At 37.0% G+C, this 15,161-nt stretch overlaps 1 protein-coding gene and 1 non-coding gene across 6 annotated transcripts in view; both read right to left on the bottom strand.

Moving 5' to 3' along the window:
* The window catches only part of Zc3h12b (zinc finger CCCH-type containing 12B), a 353,709-nt gene that overhangs the window by 37,502 nt on the left and 301,046 nt on the right, over positions 1-15,161 (bottom strand). The window lies entirely within an intron of this gene.
* Positions 2,769-2,836, bottom strand: Trnav-aac (transfer RNA valine (anticodon AAC)). The gene has a single exon. It is a non-coding gene; the product is annotated as a tRNA-Val (tRNA).

The following is a 15,161-nucleotide window of genomic DNA, read 5'->3' as shown; positions in this document are numbered from 1 at the left end:
TCTCATATATGGAACTAGAGGGAAAAAAGGAAAAAAAGGGGAGAATTTTATGAAAATAGAAGGGAGACTAGCAGAGTAGAAAAAGGGGACCAGGGGAGGGAGGCGGGGAGGGAAAGGGTAGGTACTGGGGAATCAAACAAAATTATATTGTTTATTGTGTGCATGTACACTATTAGGTATAACTATAATATGCCAATAAAATTTTAGGCTCTTGGATCCTACCTCTGACCTACTAAATTTTATCTCTTGGAGTGAGACCCGAGAGTGTATATTACTAACAAGTATAGTAGGTCAGTAAATCTTAAACTTGAACATACATCAGAATCACTTGGAAGTTCTGTTGAAGTCAAAGATTTCTGGGCTATACCCCAGAAATTTCTGATTTAGTAAGTCTGGAGCAGGCCTGAGATTTTCGTTTCTAAAAAGTTTTTTGGTGATTTTGATGCTACCAGTCCAGGGATCACAATAGGAGGACCACTGCATAAGACATAATTTTAATGAGTTTAGTTCTCTTTGTTTCCCTGTCAATATTATCAGGAAAGGGAGTAACCAGAGACAGCTATATCACCAAGAGCAAGAAGCACCATCTGACTGAGAATAAGAGGAAAAACCATAAAAGAGGGACATAAGAAATAAACGAACATATTTTTCAGAGATTAACAAGTGTAACCACAAAGAAACTTTTGTTTCATTTCTGCCCCTTACCTATGACTGCCACTCATCAGTTCTTAAGAGCTATCATTGTATTTTATATAATGGTGATATATAATAATGGATGTTCATTAATAATGACCTTTAAGCCAGGCGTGGTGGTACACACCTGTAATCCCAGAGGCTCGGGAGGCTGAGACAGGAGGATCAAAAGTTTAAAGCCAGTGCTCAGAAAAAGCAACTCAGTGAGACCCTGTCTCTAAATAAAATACACAAGAGGGGCTGGGGATGTGACTAGGTGGTCAGGTGTCCCTGAGTTCAATCCCCCATAATCCCTCATCCCTCAAAATAATGACCATTAGTCATCAAGAAGATGTTTAATTCTGTTAAGATTATTATTTTAAGCAGGTATGGAATTATATAATATATTTGAGAAATATTTCCATCGGGGAAATTTTTAAACATAAATGCTTAAATTGCATGATAAATTCAATTTTGAAAACGACTCTTGATTTTCTAAACAATGCAGGATAAATTAGAATTATGTGAAACTGGATTTCAGGAAACCTGAAGGTGGCTATGACAATATCTGACATTTCATGAAAACAGTGTCAACCCTGGCAACCCTAAAAATTAACATACCCCAGTTTGGAAAGCCCAATTACTACACTGAAAAATTTCAAGTGTATTGGGTTAACTTAAGAACTGATGCTCTGGAGCAATTTATCCAATAAGAAATGGGAGAAATTAAAAGTTTTCTAGAATGACATTATTAACCATTTATTGGTAAGTTCATGTTTTCATGTAATATTCACAATAATACTTTGAAACCTTACCACTATTTCATAGAGGATAACTATTTAAACTAAGGTTCAGAGAATTAAACTGCTGAAGGCCACACAGCTAGTTAACTGGTAGTGAGGCCCCAATTTGAACTTAGTTTTATTTGATACCATTTCCCTATATTATTCTGCTTTCTTTATAGGGCATAAAGCAGCTCAGAAGAGAAGCTGGAGAGAGACAGCTCTCCTGGGTCTTTTCAGGTCATACTCCTTATAGTATTTCTTTTAAGACAGGTATTCAAAATTCATTACTCTGAGAAGTTTCTTTCACTTATGAAGGACAGACCAACCATAAAATCATAAGAAATATCTTAATGTTCCTGTGTGTTACAACTTATAGATATCATTTCTTCCTCCTTCACCTCTGTGAATTTTACTGTTACTTGGAACCACACTACCTCATCTCATACCTGATGCTTCTGGCCCCAGGCCCCAGTTCTTCAGTGATATCACAGAAGGGCTAGTGGGGACAGCAGATGCAATCATAGACAAAGAGAGAAAAAGTCTTAAGCCCCATGTGGCAGTCTTTCCTCTCCCAAAACCCTATTTCCATACTCCTTTGGCTAATCTTCAAAGTCCTTTCATACTATCATTCTGCTCCTATGATAAGTGATTCAAACATTGAGATTGATTGATCTTCTCAAATAGCTCATCTTATTCTGCATCAAGTATTTGGTCCCTACCATTTGCAGCTATGCACACATTCAGTTTTCTATGTGAATGTTTTAGTGTACGACCTCTTTTTCTCCACATTTTCTATAGTTGCTGTCAGTCAATATTGTTTAAAACCTTCAAAAGGTCAGCATGTTTGCTTGATTCTAGATGGGCTACTGAGTCCATAAGGAAACCTGGAAAAATAAAAGATATTTTCATAGCAGACTTACATATAATGCCTACCACTGCAAGTTACAGGTGGATGACTTGGAACAAGTCATTTACTCTATCCAATTTATAAAAAGGAGACAATAACAACTATCATTCTTATCTCAAAGAATGTCTATGACCTCTAATAGAATAACAAATTCAAAAGTGCTATAAAAGGTATAAATAGGTATATGCATATAAATTGTGATTGTTAATACAAATCTGTGTTCCTGATATTTCATGTGTTTCTTTGAAATGTCTATTACTACTAATAATTCGATTTAATAGTATTCTTTATTCAAAATGCATTTATCAAGCTTGTGATTTATTACCTACATTGCAGTAAGCATTAGGAATACATTCCAGGGAGTGTCTCAATCACTTTAGATATATTAATAGGTTAACTAGCGTTGTTTATGCTGGGAATTGAACCCAGGGCCTCCTGCATGTTAGGCAAATACTCTGCCACTGAGTTACACCCCCAGTCCTTAAGCAGCATTTGGTGAGGGTGGAAGAAAGGTGACTTACCCAGGAATTCAATCATCCATTCATAATGAGGATAATTTAAAAATCAAATTTATCATATTAAACATGTGGGAGTCATACCAGTAAAATGGTAGAGTAAGCAGTTCAAAACTTCTATTCTTCTATAGAAACATCAAAAAAGATAAGTAAAACCTGTCAGAAACAACTTCACTGGAGTTCTGGAAAAAGTCAATGTTTACAGCAACAAAGCAAATGTGAAATCAACAAGAAGCACATTTTAGACTAGTTGGAAAGATTTGTGGCATTTTTACTCATCCTTGACCTCTGTTCTCCCTGGCTCATCTGTGGTTTGAAGATGGCAGTTCTCACTCCCAGTGTAGGATACTAATGATCCCTAGTTCTGGAGTGAGAAGAGCAGACCTCATTCCAATTTATTATGTTATCTGTTCTATTTTGTTTGGGAGCCACCTGAAAAACTTATGAATGATGCTCATATCTGTTTTGCTTAACTCCCCATGGAACTCGCACGGGGAGGAATTTGGCAGTCATTGCTTAAAAACCTTGTAAGGAGGATGAAAAACCCACAAACCTCTGGGCCAAAAGATTAAAATAAAGACATAAAATAGACTGTCTAAACCTGGGAGGAAAAGTAAGGAAGAGAGTCTCTTTGGGAAATTAGGGCATCCAGAAGTGCCTGTGCATGATGAAAAATTTTAAAAATGCCATATAGGGATAAGGGTGTAGCCCAGTGTTAGATAATTTACCTAGCATGCTAGCATGTATGAGGATTTGATCTCCAACACTAAAAAAAGAAAGATAAGAAAAAGAAAGGCTTCTGCAAGTTTTCTCTAGACTCAGTGCAATGAGTAAGTAAAAGGTACTACAGAGTGGTAACACTGCTGAATTAGTGCCCCAGTACACTTAATCATCAAAGACTTGTAGGTATGTTTTATGTTTTTAAATATTTTTAACTCTTGGAACTCAAAGAATATTGTCAAAATTCTAGCTGAACTTGAGCTAAAGTTACAGAGACTTCAGTGGTCACATGACAGAGGTGTAAAGTCTTTAAAAATAATTTCAAAAATTCACAAAATAGAGAAACAATAATAGCATTCAACAATCAAAACCAGCAAACCTTGGTATTAGGGGGATAATGTGATTTCCAGAATTAGAACGTTATAATATGTGGACAGTCAATTATCAACAAATAAACAGTAAAATTTGGTGCACTCACAGGGAAAAATGGATAGAAACTGTTCCCAAGGAAACTTAGATGTAGGATTTACTAGACAAAGATTTTAAATCAAGTGTTTCATAATATTCAAACCACGCACAAAAAGTAAAGATAACCAGAAAAATTTATAAAATGGGTGTATCAATAAATTAACAGAAGTAAAAAATTAAACAAATATAAATTGTGGAGCTGAGAATTATGATAGCTGAAAGTAATAATTTGCTAGAGAGATTTAATGGCACATTTGAGCAGGCAGAAGCAGGAATAAGGGAACTTAAAAATAGGAAAATTAAAATGATTTATTCTGAAGAGAAAAAGGAGAAAAAAAAGAAATTCAAGTACACCTTGAGGGACCTGTGGGACACCAATAAATGGGCTAAGATATAGTGATGGAAGCCTCAGAAGGAGAATAAAACAGAAAATGGTAGAATAATATTTGCAAAGATGATGGTCAAAGAACTTTGAAATTTGATGATGAGTTTACACATCCAAAAAACATAACAAATTCTAAGAAGGATACATTGAAATAGATCCACACTGAAACACATTATAATCAAACTTTTGAGAAACAATGATAAAGAACCTTGAAAGCAACAATACTTATGTGACTTATCACATGAAAGAAGTTCTCAGTAATGTTAATCACACAATTTCTCATCAGAAACCAATGGAAGTCAGAAGTCAGCTATAAAATGCTGAAAAAGAATATCAAGAATTAGATGTCCTGTAAGACTATCTTTTTACATTGAAGGTCAAATTAATACTTTTCCGATAAAGAAAATCTGATTTTTTTCCTACCAGTAGACTGCCCTAGAAGAAATGATATAGGGAGTATTTTAGATTGAAATAAAGGAAGCTAGGTGGTAACTTGATGCCATGTGAAGAAATAATTTCCGGGAAGCTAACTACATAGATTAATATAAAAGCCAATATTATTTCAATTTTGGTCTTTAATTCTACATTGTATTTTCTATAATATTAAAAAGACAAACACATAAAATAATCAAAAACCAAAGTTATTGAGTGCACAAAGTATACAGATAAAACTTGTGACAACGAAATAAAGGGGCAGATCACTATAGGAATAGAGCTTTATATGCTTTTGAAGCTAAGTTAATATCAATTCAAACTATATCATTATACATTTAGGATGTTGCTTGCAATCCCCAAGAAAATATCTAAAAATTAGGAAGAACAGAACAAGATGGCTAAACAGAATTCTCCAGTAGTCAACAACTGTTCCTGCATGCAAATACCTACACTAGAATGAAAGAAATCAGGTGAGAGTTTAAAGTATTTGGTTATAATGGTTAATTTGAATTGTCAACTTGATTAGATGAAGAGATGCCTATGATTAAGAGGCTTCTGGGCATGTTGATGAGGGTGTGTCTAGGAATGACTGGAATGTGGGGTAGCCAACTAAAGGGGAGACCCTCCCTAAGTGTGGGCAGCACCCTGCAATGGGATGGTGACTTGGATGGAATAAAAGTTGAAAGAATAAGGAAGCAGATGAAGATGCATGCTTGACTCTTCTTGAATGAGTTCTTGATTGCTCCTTTGATTGTCTGAGGATATCAGACTCTCGATTCTTCACTCTTCCAAAGTGGACTCTGCCAGTGATTCTCCGGGGAGTTTCCAGAAGCCGTCTCAGACTAGGGTAGCACTGTTGATCCCTCTTGTTATGGGGCTTCCACCTCTTGGACTGAACTTCTACTGGTTCTCCAGCTCTCCAGCTGCAGATGGTCATTGTGAACTATCTAGCTTCTGGTCATGTAAGCCAATCTAATAAATCCCCTTTTTATAATCATATTTCCTGTTGATTCTGTTCCTCTAGATAACCCTGACTAATACACTGGTTATATAACAGTAAGAAAAGATACATTGAAGAAAATAGGAAAGACAGTTTTATATTACCTGTCACAATCCACCCACCCTCAACCCTAGGAAGCACAGTCTAGACAGTGTTATGATCCTCCTGGGGAAAGAAGGAAAGTAAGCATAGAACTTTACTTTGAAACCCAATATCAGGCCCCCTCAATAAAACCTAGCTTTGGACAAATCCCCATGGTCACTAACTCCAGGCCAGTACCCACAGACTGAGTCTCTAGGGCCACTCAAGTACCAGATAGGAATGTGAAATCATAATGAGAAGCACTCAAGTTCTGGCCATATTATTGCTGGCTGACTGCACTGGCCTTGGGCTCAGAATCAACTACAATGACAGGCAGATTTTGGCAGCTGGGAGCTTGGGTTCCAGCCTGGCACAAATCTCTAATTTTGTAATATTATAGACTGGTGTCATGATTTTTTGTGGTAATCCTGGACACAAGACATCCTCTAACACTGCAATAGCTGTAACAGTCATGGACTTAAGGAGTAACACAGAAGACCTGCCTAAAATTTTTAGATAGGCTTATTATAGAAGAAATGTCTTCAAATAAAGTCAGGCTGAAAAGGGTCGAATTAATGCTTCTTCCTTCAATGCACACTGATACATGACCAGAAGGATCAAAAACAATCAGGGAAATATAACATGACTAAACAGATGAAACAAGGTTATCGGTGACTGACCTTAAAGAAATAGAGATATATGAACTACTTAAAAAAGAATTAAAAGGAGCTATCTTAATGATGTTTTAACATCAAGAAAATATGGATAAACAGTTCAGAAAGTTAGTAGAAAAATTTAACAGATTGAAATAATAATAATAATGATAATGTAAACAGAAATCTTGGAGCTGAATAATATAATGAACAAAATGAAAAATGCAAACAAGAAAATCTGTAAACCTTAAGAATGGTAAATTACTTGGTAATAAAAAATTATAGGAGAAAAAATATGAAAGAACAAAGAAAATATGAAGGAACAAAAAGTTTAAAGGATTTGTGGGACAACATCAAAAGAGCAATTTTATGAGTTATTGGCATTAAAGAAGGAATGGAAAAAGATAAAGGAATAGAAAGCTTATTTAGAGAAATGAGAGCAGAAAACTTTCCCTATTTGGAAAAAAATATATGAACAGATATAGGAAGGTTAATGGTCTTCGGTCAGATTCAATTCATATAAGACTAAAGCAGCAAGAGAAAAGGAGCAAATCACTTATAAATAAGGAAGTTCCAACATACCTAGAAGCACACTTCTCAGCAAAACACCTTCAGAGTATTAAACAGAAAATGAGAACTGAATCAAATGGTACACTATGAAAAAAAATAGAGATGAGAGATTTAAGATGGCAGATGAGAGGCACCCAGCACTTACCTGTTTCTCCAAAAGCCAATATGAAAACAACAGGAATGGGCTGGGGATATAACGCTATGGTAGAGCACTTGCACAGTGGGCAAAAGGACCTGGGTTTGATTGCAAGAACAGAAAAGAAAGAAGTCTATAAGTGTAGCTGCTTGTTGAGTACTGGAATGTAGATAGAGACTTGGAGGTACCCAGAGATTTTTTGACAGTGGAACAATGGGAGAAATAGAGCACCCCAGCACTGATCACATGGCAGCAAGTAGAAGGACCACATGGTGGGGGTATAGGTGAGGGACAGAGAGTGCCAGCTAACTCCACTCGAGCTGAATTTGGCACCCTATTGACATTCTACACAGATAGGAGACCTGGAATCTGTATAGCCAGCTGGTAGTGGATAATTTCTCCATATTTTGCATATTCTCACAGTGCTGTAACAGGGAGCCATCTTCAGAAAGATCTTACAGTCGGAGCTTACTACACTGGTAGTCAAAGGCCTCTTTATTTTCCTGGGACCCTGGAAGCAATATGATTGCACTGGCTCAGCAGGCAGCCACGACAATTCAGTTTGCCCTCCGGAAGAGACTCGGACATTGGCCCATTGAGAATTCTATGCAGTGGGAAACCAGTCTGTAATGCTGAGGAGAAGAGAAGGTACTTCCCTTTCAAATTAGGGGTTTGGGAGTCCAGCTGTCAGAGGCTGGGGAAGTGAATCAGTCATTAATGATTTCACAAATGGCCAAGTTTGATAACACCAGAATCAAGGGTGGCACATTGAGGAGGCCCCAACCCCCTTCTCAGTGCAGTTCTTTTGTGACTCCATTGCTACTCTCCACCTTCAGAGGAGACTGGGGATATGCTGCAGAACCAGGATTAGCCCTCCATTAGCGTGTGTAGTCCAAAAAGCCCCAGAAAAAAATATTTGGGGAGCTCTACATTCTGTGCAATGACAAGTCATAGCACCTGTGTTACCTCTGCCCTTGAAGCTCATAGCCCTAAAAGCTCTGAAGAGAATCTTTGCCAGACTGAGTTTCACATACTGGGCTCAACTGCTGACACACTGCAGCATTTCCCCTACCCTCAGAGGGCACAAACCAGAAAGCTCCAAAGAGAATTTTTACCTGGGCCATTCTGCTTTCCATGCTAGCTAGATCCAGTGAGCAAAGCAGTTGAGAAGAATTCCAACTGGCTTCAGCTATAAATCTCTTCCTCTAGCCACCAGGGGAGCACAACAAAGGAAAAAAGAGTGGAATGAATAACACATAACCTTTGCTCTATCAATTGGGGAGGGAGCCTGTCTATGAAGACTCAGAGAATCTATGATCAGCATAAACTGTGTCTACTCTCATTTTCCTTCATTCAAGTACTTAAGCTAGGAGGATTTCTTTATTTTCCATAAATACATTTTTTGGTTGCTGTTTTGTTTCTTTTTTATAGCCTCTTTTTAACCTTGAATATTTCCCTTTTCCCTTTTTACTGGCTTTCCATTTTTCTCATCTCTTCTTTTGAATTTTTAATTATTTTATTTTCCCCTTTTTATTAAAATTTTATTCTATTATCTTTAACTTTTGTGTTATATGACATTATATCTTCCTTATCTTTTCTGTATTAGTAGTTGTTGCTGCTATTATTGTCTTTTCATTTGGTGTTTCATTTACCTGTTTTTGGATTATCTTCACAATGCTGGGGATCAAGTCTGGGGCTTTGCATGTGTTGGGCAGGTGACCTGCTACTGAAAATATTTCCCAGTCCTTCTGAGAGGAATTGCACCTTGCTCTAGCCATGATGTACTCCTGCTCAAACATTAGTGGATACTTCAACTTATAGGAAAAAAAAAGGGGGTAGGGGAGCTCCAGCTGACAATCTGTCCCCACGTGAGCATGACTAGTGGGGATTTGGGAACCCATTCCTGGACACTCATCCTCACAACAACAGCAGAAAGAAATAACTCATGTGAATACCACATATATGAAGGTCTTTAGCATCAGTTGTTCCCATACCTGATTAGAGCCAACAGTGATGACAACACTGCAGGTGAGTGTCACAGAAGGGGAGCTGTGATTCAAGTCCTGGCATCTCACCATGAAACAACATGATCTATACCAGTATCTAAACAGAGGATAAAGGCTGGGGTTGTGGCTCAGTGGTAGAGTGCTTGCCTTGTACATGTGAGGCACTGGCTTCAATCCTTGGCACCACATAAAAATAAAAATAAAATAAAATAAACAGAGGATAAAAGCTCCAGGGCCTTCATATTAATTAGAAGCAGACAGTACCAAAATTGTTTTTAAGTAACAAAACCAAAGTCAACAGTACTTTAGGAAATCCCTGTCATTTCGTACAGAGTTCCACTACCATTTTAGGAGTAACCACAGAGGATACACCCCGTTTACACTGCTGTCTATGCCATATCTGCCTGAACCATCAGAGAACTACTTTTGTGAGACAGAAAGCAGGTTCCTCAGGTCCTAACACAGTAAGCACTGTATCAAAACTCACTAACCATGGTGAGATAAGCCACAGGGAATCTATGCTGTGAAGACCAATTGAACTCAACACTACACAGAAAACTGATACCCCAAGATACATCATCAGGGAAGGCTGCTCATTAAGAAGATCCTCATATGAAAGTGGAAGAGATACCCATTTCAATAGATGCACAAATCTCAACATAGAATCACAAGAAATATGGAAAAAAATGCACAATATATTTTCTGAAGTTCATAATGCTGTGGCAATAGATTCCAAAGACATCAAAATGGGTGAAATGCCAGACCAAAAAATTCAGAAGAACGATTGTTTGAAAAGCTCAATGAAATCTAGGAGAATACAGAAAAACAGTCGAATGAATTAAGGAAGATAATGTAAGATATCAAACAACATTTCAATAGAGATTTGAGAAAGAGTCAAATAAAAATCTTAGAGAACTAATTAGAACAAATTAAAAAATTTTTTAAATCTTGGAGGGCTGGGGTTGTAGCTCAGTGGTAGAGTGCTTGACTCACATGTGTGAGGCACTGGGTTCAATTTTCAGTACTGCATATAAATAAATAAATGTCCATCAATAACTAAAAAATATTTCAAAAAATGTAAATGAAAAGCTCAATAAGTGAGATTAAAAACTCCAGTTGAAAGCCTCAAGAACAGACTACTTGAAACAGAAGAAATAATATTGGAGTTTGAAGAGACTTCTGCCAAAATATTGCATCTGGATATCAACAAAGAAAAAAAAATGAAGAAAACATACAAGATCTCTGGAATACCAGTAAAAGATGAAACATCCATACCATTTGCATACTCTACAGAGAAGAGTTACATGCAGAGTGCATAGGTAATATATTCAAAGAAATAATAGTAGAAAAGAAAAATAAAATTGACAAACCTTTAAGCCAACCAAAAGAAACAGAGAGAGGATACAAATAAATAAAACTAGAGGTGAAAAGGGTGAAATTTCAACAGATACCATTGAAATTCAAAGAACTATTAGGGAATATTTTTAAAAACTATCCACCAATAAATTAAAAATTCTAGGAGAAATGGGAAAGTTTCTGGACATATATGTATTACCAAAATGGAACAAAGAGGACATAAAAACAAAAATAAATCAATAATAATTAAGAAGATTAAATTAGTAATAAAAAGTTTCCCAACAATGAAAACTCAGGACAAGATGGATTTACTGCTGAATTTTAACAGATGATTAAAAAAACCTAACACTTCTGCTCCTCAAACTATTCCATAAAATAGAAAAGGAAGGAAACTTTTGGAACTCATTCTACAAAGTCACTATTATCATGCTACCAAAACTTGATAAGGACACAAGAATAAAAGAAAACTATAGGCCAATATCCTTGATAAGCATAGATGCAAAAATCCTCAATAAGATTATCAACCTAACAAAAGAGGTAAAGAACCTCTACAAGGAAAACTATAGAACACTAAAGAAATACATTTAATAATACCTTAGAAGATGGAAAATCCTCCCTTGTTCTTGGGAAGGGAGAATTAATATTGTCAAAATGACCAAACTACCAAAAGAGCTATACAGATTCAATAAAATACCCATTAAAATTCCAATGACATTCTTCACTGAAATAGAAAAAGCAGTCATGAAATTTATTTGGAAAATAATAAAAGCAATAATTAGTGAGAAAAGCAAAGCAGGAAACATTATAATACCGGACCTCAAATTATTCTACAGAACTATAGTAAAAAATAGCATGCTACTGGCACCAAAACAGAGATGAATACCAGTGGAATAGAATAGAAGACACAGAGACAAACTCACATAGTTATCTGATAATAGGCAAAGGTGCCAAAAACATATTGGAGAAAAGAGCCTTTTAAACAAATGGTGATGAGAAAACTGGCAATACACATGTAGTAGAATGAAATTTAACCCCTGTCTCTCACTCTACACAAAACTCAACTCAAGTGGATCAAAGACATTGGAATTAGACCAGAGACCCTGAACCTGCTAGAAGAAAATGTAGGCCTATCACTCCAACATGTCTGCTCGGGAACTGACTTCCTTAAAAAGACTCCTAAAGCAAAAGAATTTTAAAACAGTTCAACAAAAGGGATGGCATCAAACTAAAGATTCCTCATAGAAAGGAAATAATAAAGAGTATGAAGAGAGCCAAAAGAATGGGAGAAAATCATTGCCAGTTGCTCCTCAGGTAAGGCCTTAATATCCAGGGTATATAAAACACTCAAAAAACTTGACACTAAAAACAGATAATCCAATCAATAAATGGGTAAAGGAACTAAGCACACACTTCTCAAAAGAAATACACATGATCAACAAATATATGAAAAAATTTTCAACATCTTTAAGCATTTAGAGAAATGCAAATTAAAACTACATTGAGAATTCAATTGAGAATGGCAATTATCAAGAATACAATTAGCAACAAATATTGGTGAGGATGTGGGGAAAAGGGTAGCCTCATACATTGTTGGTAGGATTACAAAATGGTGCAACCACTCTGGAAAGCAGTATGGAGAGTCCTCAAAAATTTAGAATGAAACCACCATATGACCCAGCTCTACCACTCCTCAGTATATATCCAAAGGATTTAAAATTAGCATACTACAGTGACACAGCCACATCAATATTTATAGCCACACAATTTACAAGAGGTAAGCTATGGAACCAAACTAGGTGCCCTTTAACAGATGAATGGGCAAAGAAAATGTGAGATATACCACACACACACACACACACACACACACACACACACACACACAATGGGGCATCAGTCAGCCATAAAGAAAATGACTTTAAGACATTTGCCAGTAAATGGATGGAACTGGAGTGCACCATGCTAAGTGAAGTAGGCCAGTACCCCCAAATCAAAGGTCAAATGTTTTCTCTGATATGTGTACGTACTCCAAAATGGGAGGGTGAGAAAAAGAATCAGTGCAATAGTAAAAGTGGAATGAAGAGAAGGGAGGAAGGAAGAGATAGAGAAAGTCAGTGGAATGAATATGACCTAACATTCTTATGTACATATATGACTATACCACAGTGAATCTCGCCACTGTGTACATCCAAAAGACACTAATTAAAAATAGTATAAGTAAATGGCAGGTCAGTAGAACAGAGGTAAGGGAACAGGGGTATGAGGAAGGGAGGGAAAGGAGAAATACTAAGAACTGAATTAGAACAAATTATATCCCATGCTTTTATATTTATGTCAAAATTAATCCTATTTGTGATGTACATACAAAAGATTCAATAAAAATCCTCAACAAAATTATTATAAATTGAATCTAATAGCACATCAAAAACATTAAACACTGAGGTAGGTAGGAGGATTGTACGTTGGTATAGTACAGAAATAGAATCAAGCCTGGATGTGGTGGTATATACCTGTAATCCCAGCAACTTGGGAGGATAAGGCAGGAGGATCATAAGTTTGAGGCCAGCCTCAGGAACTTAGTGAAAACTTGTCTCAAAATAAAGTAAATAAATAAAGATCTGGGGATATAGCTCTGTGGTTAAGTGCCCCTGGGTTGAATCCTTAGTAGAAAAAAAAATATCAAGGCTAAAAATCACATGAAATCTCAATAGATACAGAAAACATCTTTGAAAAAAATTTCAACATCCATTCATGATAAAAACCCTGAATAAATTAAGTATTTAGAAGAATTATAACTCAACATAATAAAGGCTACATATGACAAATCCATAGCCTATAACATACAGAATGGGGAAAACTGAAAGCATTTCCTCTAAGATCATGAAGAAGATAAAGGTGTCCATTCTCATTAGTTTTATTCAAAATAGTACTAGAAATTTTATCCAGAGTAGTTAAGCAAAAGAAAGAAATAAAGGAGATAAAAATAGGAAAAATGGAAGTCAAGTTATCCACATTTGTTGATGATATGATTCTATACTTAGGAAGTCTAAAGAGTCTACCAAAAGAACTGATAAAGTCAGTAAAGTAGCAGCATACAAAATCAACTTACAAAAATCAGTAGTTTTTCTATATACCAATAATGCACTTGCTGAGAAAGAAATCAGGAAGTAAATCCCATTCATGATAGTCTCAAAAATATTTAAGAATATACCTAACTAAGGATGTGAAAAACCTCTATACTGAAAATTATAAAACAGTGATAAAAAATTGAAAAAGACACTAGAAGTTGGAAATACAATTTATGTTCATGGATTGGGAGAAATAATGTTGTTAAAATGGCCATAATAGAAAATGATGTACAGTTTCAATGAAATCCCCATGAAAATATGTATGTCTTTTGTCACAGATCTAGAAGAAAACACAAAAGATCCCCAACAGCCAAAGCAATCCTGAGCAAAAATAATAATGATCGAGCCTTCACAATACCTTATTTCAAAATGTAGAGTCATAGTAACAAAAACAGTATACTACTGGCATAAAACAGGTATGTAAACCAAGGGAACATAATAGGGGAACAGAAATAAATCCACTCTTCTATGCAAACTGATTCTTGACAAAGTAGCTAAAAGACAAACTGGAGAAAAGAGAGCCTCCCCAACATATGTTGTTGGGAGAACTAGATATTCACACGCAGAACACTGACAAAAGACCCCCATGTCTCTCACTGTGAAAAAAAATCAACTCAAGGGTGGACTAGAGGGAGGCTGCGTTCTGTGTCGCTCAGTAACTCTGGTTTCAAGCACAGGATATCTGTTTCTTGGTGAGGCAGTTTTTGCTGCTTATCGATCCCCTGCTGTTTACCCCATTTGTCTGCTGTGATCTCCTGCAGTCTGCCAGCATATCGACGCCTTTTTTGAGTGCAGATTGCTCACTGTCAGGCGACTATCATTTACCATTTGCCTGCCTCTCGCCTGTCCATCGCCTGCCTTATACCTATCCATCTCCCAACACACGAGGTTCACCTCCTGATCATCCTACAACAGTCAGCAATCTGATCGCCAACCACCAGCGGAGCACCAGCTGCCTGCTGTTTCCTGGAAGTTCACTGTTACAGTACCTGCAGGTTTGATTACACGTGGCTGCCGCCATTTTGAGACAACAGCCAGGCCCCATAGGACCCCTGGCCAGACTGACTGAGCCCCGACTCCAGGATCCCTCAGCCCGACCGATCACTCCCTGCCTCTGGGACCCTCACATCGACTGACTGCTTCCTGCCTACAGGAACCCCAGACCAACTGACTGCGCCCTATCACCGGGACCCCAGACCGACTGCACCCAGCCTCCAGGATCCCCCAACCACACCAAACACACCCAAACTTCAGGACCCCTGCCTGACCAACCGCACCCCGCCTCCAGGACCTCCTGCTGACCACATCCATACCCTGAGATGCAGCTCCCCATTTGCCAACACATTT

This window comes from Sciurus carolinensis, chromosome X (genome assembly GCF_902686445.1).
Source record: "Sciurus carolinensis chromosome X, mSciCar1.2, whole genome shotgun sequence".
Classification (NCBI taxonomy): domain Eukaryota; kingdom Metazoa; phylum Chordata; class Mammalia; order Rodentia; family Sciuridae; genus Sciurus; species Sciurus carolinensis.
This window is presented reverse-complemented; position numbering and strand designations above follow the sequence as displayed.